Consider the following 6,239-nt stretch of genomic DNA (forward strand, 5'->3'; position numbering starts at 1 on the left):
AGGTTGAAAGCAGAGAGTTTAAAACTTGTTTTTCAGAGAACTGCTTCCCGCCAATCAGCTATTTTGTCTTTTGAGACCCCCACTAACAAACCCACTGGCACCTGGGCTCAAGGTCAATTGATATGGTTCCAGCCCGGGAACAAGCAAGGCCCTGCATTCCTTAGCCCAAGACTCCATCCCGTTTATACCAGCTCTCAGGACATGCCCCTAGCCCCTTCCCCTTGTCCTAAGATAACCTCCTGAGGTCAGGGACTGAATTTTGCCTCTTGCTGATGTTGTCTCTACCCCAAAGTGAACATGGGATAGATGTTACACAGCGTTTGCTCAATGTACACGCTCCACCTTTCCTCATGAATAAGTTTTCCCACCCTTTTTTCATCCATACATAGGTAATCTCCTACTCTGAATTTCCCCTTTAAAAACCCCACAGTTAGTGAGTTCCAGTTTTGCGTCAGGCTTTGTGCTGACAGCTCAGAGCCTGGAGCCTGCTTCGGATTCTGTGTCTCCCTCTCTCTCTGCCCCTCCCCTGCTTGCTCACATTCTCTCTCTCTCTCTCAAAAAGAAATAAACAGTAAAAAAAAAAAAAAAAAAGATTCTCTCCCTCTGTCCCTCCCTTGCTTGTGTGCTCTCTCTCTCTCAAAAAACCCCAAAAAAACAAACAGTTACAAATACTGTGTACTCCGATCTTTAAAAAAAACAACAACATTGCATTTGATTCTCAAGGCATCTATGATGATAATGAGAGATTGTTCCGGAGAAGTGACACCAGATACGGAGATGCAAACAGTGAAACAAACATACTGAGGACATACAATGAGAAACTGACCGACTCGCATAGAGACACGAAGTCCCAGGAAACGTCAACTGGGAGGAGGCCATAAGAAGAGACGGATTTTCCCCATTTGCCATCACATCTCATTTCCATCTTCTCTACCCGCCTCTCTGTCCTTGTCGTCCTCATCAACGGGCTCCCTCTGTCTCTGGCTCCTGGTTGCTTTCAGCGAAAGGGAGACACAGACAGGAGCTGGAGGGCGCGAGGAGGGCGGCTGGGGGTTTGTGACTTTCTGGCTCTCTCTGTCCACCAGGCTGCAGTTTGGCAGTGGAGGTGTTACTCTTCCTGAGGACTTAGAGCCCGTCTGGTGGCCCTTTCCTACAGGCACAGCTACAACTACCCCTACCGCCACAGCCCTCCTGGGTTCTGGTAACTTCTCCTGTCTTTTAAGCCTCATCATAGTAAGGCTCCTGCCATTACTTTCAATTGGGGGTATCGGTCACCATCCCATGTAATTTCCTCTAAATCTGCCCATATTGATAAAGTGTCCCTTAATTAAACTCTTCTGAATTATCCCATTTTAGGCCATCTGTTTTCTGCTGGCATCCTGAGAGATACTGAAAGGAAAATAAGTTTCAAAAAGCAAGTAAAACAGATGACTAGGTTATTCACAGCACTTTAGCTTTGGGATGCGTGCGTGTTCCCAATCTTGCTCCCTAAATTAAGGAAAGCAACAGATTTCTCACCATGACAGCACAATCTGAATGGTAGGGAAGGAGGCGAGAATGGGACAAGGGTCTACCGAGGGGAACAATGTGGATTAGCAATTCGGACTTCCACGGTCAAGGCTGCCAGCCCTGAGAGTGGCCAGAAGGTGCCAGAAGGTGCTTCATGCCTCCTGTCTTTTCCTGTTGGAGCCCCTGTGGCTCCCCGAATACTGCTCTTCCAGATCAGGTACATATGTGAGCAAGAAGAGGAAAAAGCCAACAGTGGCTCTGGAAAGAAATACTTGATGAAGGCGCCTTTCCTCCATTCTTTTGGCTGGAGGTGACAAGCTGCCCTGTACTGTCCTGTGATTGACTGTCGCCACAGGACATTTCTTTGCCCTGGGGAGGTCCTGGCAGCAACGGTGGCGGTGGTTAAGCCTGGTGCGGGAGCAAGGCTTATCAAGATGCTGGACGGCCCCTGTGACCTCCTGTGCGGGGATCTGCTGGCATGTGAGAGTGTGGGGTTCTCTGAGTCGTGACCCCTCACGAGATGTTTCTCACCATTTGAGTTGAGTCTACTCCCCTCTCTCTCAACCTCTGCTTATCCCCACCCTGTCTGCTGCCCATGCCTGCAGAGGAGTGGTGTTCTGTAGCCTCTGGCTGCCAGCTGTGTGGGTAGGGAGCCATGCCAAGCAATGTGAGGCTGCGCTGGGAGGCTTTATAGCTAAGAATAAAGACACCCTCCTTACTTGTCATTCAAGGCCTCCATGGCCTGCCCCACGCTCTTTCATTGTCCTAGGAGTAATGCACGCAGGTTTGCATTTTCTTTCCAATTGACATAGAAGTGGACCAAGTAAATAGTAAGTCTTCCCGAGCCCTCTCCTTCAGAAGCAATAACTTGTTTCAGTTTTGTTTCTAGACTCTTTTCAGTCATAGATTTGATCTGGGGTTTGTTTTTGTTTTTGTGTTTTTAGATTCTAATGTTTATTTATTTTTGAGAGAGGGAGGGAGAGAATGAGCCAGGATGGGGGGCAGAGAGAGAGGGAGACACAGAATCCGAAGCAGGCTCCAGGCTCTGAGCTGTTTGCATAGAGCAGATATGGGGCTTGAACTCACGAACTGCGAGATCACAACCTGAGCCCAAGTCAGACACTTAACCCACTGAGCCACCCAGGTGTCCCAGTTATAGATTTGATTTGTAAAGTATTACTTCTGTCTTCTAACCTGTCAGTATTAACAATAGGATCAACCGATTCCTTATATAAGATGTAAAGAATTCAGGATATGGCTGAGGATTTGGAATTAGAAGGCTGGGAATTTAAAATAACTGTGATGAATAGGTTAAGGAATCTAGCAGACAGAGTGGACAAAAAGCAAGTGCAGATGAAGACTATAAGGAGGAGGAAATGCTAAAAATAAAAACGTTATAACATAAGTGAAGAATGCCTTTGACTGGACTAGCTATAGCTTTTCAAAGAATCCGTGGGCCTCACAATATGGATGGAACTAGAGTGTATTATGCTAAGCGAAATAAGTCACTCAGAGAAAGATAAATATCATATGATCTCTCTCATATGTGGAATTTAAGAAACAAAACAGATGAACATAAGGGACGGGAAGGAAAAATAAGATAAAAACAGAGAGGGAGGCAAACCATAAGAGACTCTTAAATACAGAGAACAAACTGAGGGTTGACAGAGATGGGGGTGGGGTAGAGAAAATGGGTGATGGGCATTAAGGAGAGCATTTGTCGGGATGAGCACTGGGTGTTATGCGTAAGTGATGAATCACTAAACTCTACCCTTGAAACAAATAAATAAACAAATAAAACTCCAGAAAGAACCAGTGAGCCTCAAGATAAGTTAATAGGAACGTCCTAAACTGAAAATCAAAGAGAAAGACTGAAAAAAAAGGGAACAGAATGGTCAAGAGCTGTAGGATGATTACAAGACGTAAAAAATACATAGAATAGGAATATCAAAAGAAGAGAGAAAGGAACAGAAGATATATATGCAGTAATAATGGCGAAGAGCTTTCCAGATTATTTGCGGGCACCAAACCACAGATCCAGGTAGCACAGAGAACCCAAACCAGGATAAATAATAATAGTAATAATAGCTCTTCCCGTAAGTGGCCTGAGATGATATCTGAAAATTGTTCGCTCTTCACCTGACCCGGGAACCCCCACAAAATCATGCCAATCAAGAAGTTTAAGCCTTCACGTTCACTTTAAGAACACACGTGAAACAGCCCAGGCCTTCAAGGGTAGGCGTATCCGAAAAGTCACCACGTCTCTGAAAGATGTCACTTTGCAGAAGCAATGTTACAACGTTACGATGGTGGAGTTGGTAAGTGTGTCCAGGCCAAACAGTGGGGCTGGGCACAGGGTCGGTGGCCCAAAAAGAGTGCTGCATTTTTACTGCACGTGCTTAAAAATGCAGAGAGTAAGGCTGAACTTAAGGGTTTACGTGTAGATTCTCTGGTCATGGAGCACATCCGGGTGAACAAAGCCCCCAAGATGCGGCACAGAACTTACAGGGCTCACGGTCAGATTAACCGACACGTGAGCTCTCCCTGCCACATTGAGATGATCCTTACAGAAAAAGAGCAGAGTGGTCCTAAACCAGAAGAGGAAGTTGCACAGAAGAAAAAGATATCACAGAAGAAACCGGAGAAACTAAAACTTATGGCCTGGGAGTAAATTCTGCATAAAATACATGCAAATAAAAGTCAAAAAAGAAACAACAACAGACCCTACACCTACGTATTCATTTCTGGGGCAGACACACTGCTCTATATGATACTATTATGATAGATGTGTGATAATCTGCATTTGTCAAATCCATTGAGCTATACCACACAGAGGGAACCCTAAAGTAAACTATGGACTTCAGTTTATAATAATGTATCAATATTAGTGCATCAATTTTAATAAATGTACCACATTAATGGAAGACATTAGTAATAGGAGAACCTGTGGGCGGGAGGAATGGGAGTAGACAGGAACCCTCTGTACTTCCTGTGAAAATTTCCCATAAATCTAAAAGCGCTCTACAGTACAAAACTATTTAAAAATAAATAGGCGAGGGGCGCCTGGGTGGCTCAGTTGGTTAAGCGTCCAACTTCGGCTCAGGTCATGTTCTCACAGTTCGTGGGTTTGGGCCCTGCTTTGGGCTCTGTGCTGACAGCTCAGAGCTCAGAGCCTGGAGCCTGCTTCAGATTCTGTGTCTCCCTCTCTCTCTGGTCCTCCCCCGCTCACACTCTCCCTCTCTTTCTGTCTCCGTCTCTCAAAAATAAATAAACATTAAAAAAATTTAAAAAATAAAAATCAATAGGCAAACCACCAACAGGATGAATATTTATAACGCACCTAACTAAGGAAAGACTCATGCAGCATGTATACAAACTCCTACAAATAAATAACAGAGAAAGGGAAACACTTAATAAAAACGGGCAAAACTTAGACACTTCAAAAAAAAATACAAGTAGCCAACAAGCACAGGAAAAGATGCCAATTTCACAAGTCACTTTGGAAATGCAAATTAAAACACGACGAGATACCACTTTATACTCATTAGAATGACTAAAATTCAAAAGACTGGCAGTGTTTGTGAAGAAGGATCTGGAAAAACTGGCACTTTCAGACATCGCTGGTGGGAATGTGCAATAGCATAACCACTTGAGAAAGGAGCTTGGCATTTCTTCAGAGTCAAGCAGACATCTTTCTGTGACCCAGCAAATTCACTTCAGGTTACTTATCCGAGGGAAATAAAAATATATATTCAGAAAGAGACGTGAATAAGAATGTTCACGGTAGCTTTATTCAAAATAGCCAGTGATAGAATACTACATAGATATCTATCCGTATGAAAATAAACCGGTGCACTCACACGATGAGACAGCGCTCAGGTTTAGCAAAAAGACTGCTGATATATGCAATTGCCGTGGCCTGGGTACATCCTAAAAATATTACGCTGAGTGATACAAGATAGGAACAGAAGAGTACACTGAATGATCCTAAGTATGTGAAGCCGAAGATCAGGTAAAACCAATCTTTGGTGATAGAAATAGGAATAAAAAAAACAAAAAACAAAAAACAAAAAAAGAAATAGGAATAAAGATTGCCTCTGGGGCAGGAGGGGTATGTAACAGGGACATGAGGGAACTTTCAGAGGTGATGAAAATGTATTATGTTTCGCTTGGGGATCGAGTCACGTGGGTATACCATTGCCAAAGCTCACTGAACTGTGCACTTGTGATCTGTGCAATCACTCTCCCCTGATTGCACCTCAATTAAAAAAGTAAAAAATTATCAAAAGATGCAACATTTGAACTTAATATATTGTTTTTATAGAACGTGTAACTTTAGAGGTATTTGTAATCAGATTTACACAACTAACGTTGGGAGCTCTGCGGAATAAGAAGTAAATCTGACAAAGATCCTGTTCTCTGAGGACTAGAGAAGAGTCTAGTGTTCTAGACGTTTAGCCACGAAGGACCGGAGAGCTCCCGGGAGGGAGAACCAGGGCGAGAGCACTTGGGTGGGGGTGCAGCGGGAGTGAGAAGGGACCCCTATGAGGTTCCGCAGGAGGGCTTGGGACAGGAAATCATGGCAAGACGACCTGCCTCAAACCTTAAGCATGCTTCAACGTCGATTTATCCAGTTATAAAACTTAACTTTGCTCGCACAGACTGAAAATGGCGAAGGAAAAACTCACGGATGGTGACTCAATTCTGGGAAATGGGTGCTTAGCACAGGC

General features: G+C 44.1%; 1 pseudogene; it reads left to right on the forward strand.

Moving 5' to 3' along the window:
* Positions 1-3,635: 3,635 nt before the first annotated feature.
* LOC122484294 lies at positions 3,636-4,210 on the forward strand (annotated as a pseudogene).
* The last annotated feature ends 2,029 nt before the right edge of the window (positions 4,211-6,239 follow it).

This window comes from Prionailurus bengalensis, chromosome D1, assembly GCF_016509475.1.
Source record: "Prionailurus bengalensis isolate Pbe53 chromosome D1, Fcat_Pben_1.1_paternal_pri, whole genome shotgun sequence".
NCBI classification, from domain to species: domain Eukaryota; kingdom Metazoa; phylum Chordata; class Mammalia; order Carnivora; family Felidae; genus Prionailurus; species Prionailurus bengalensis.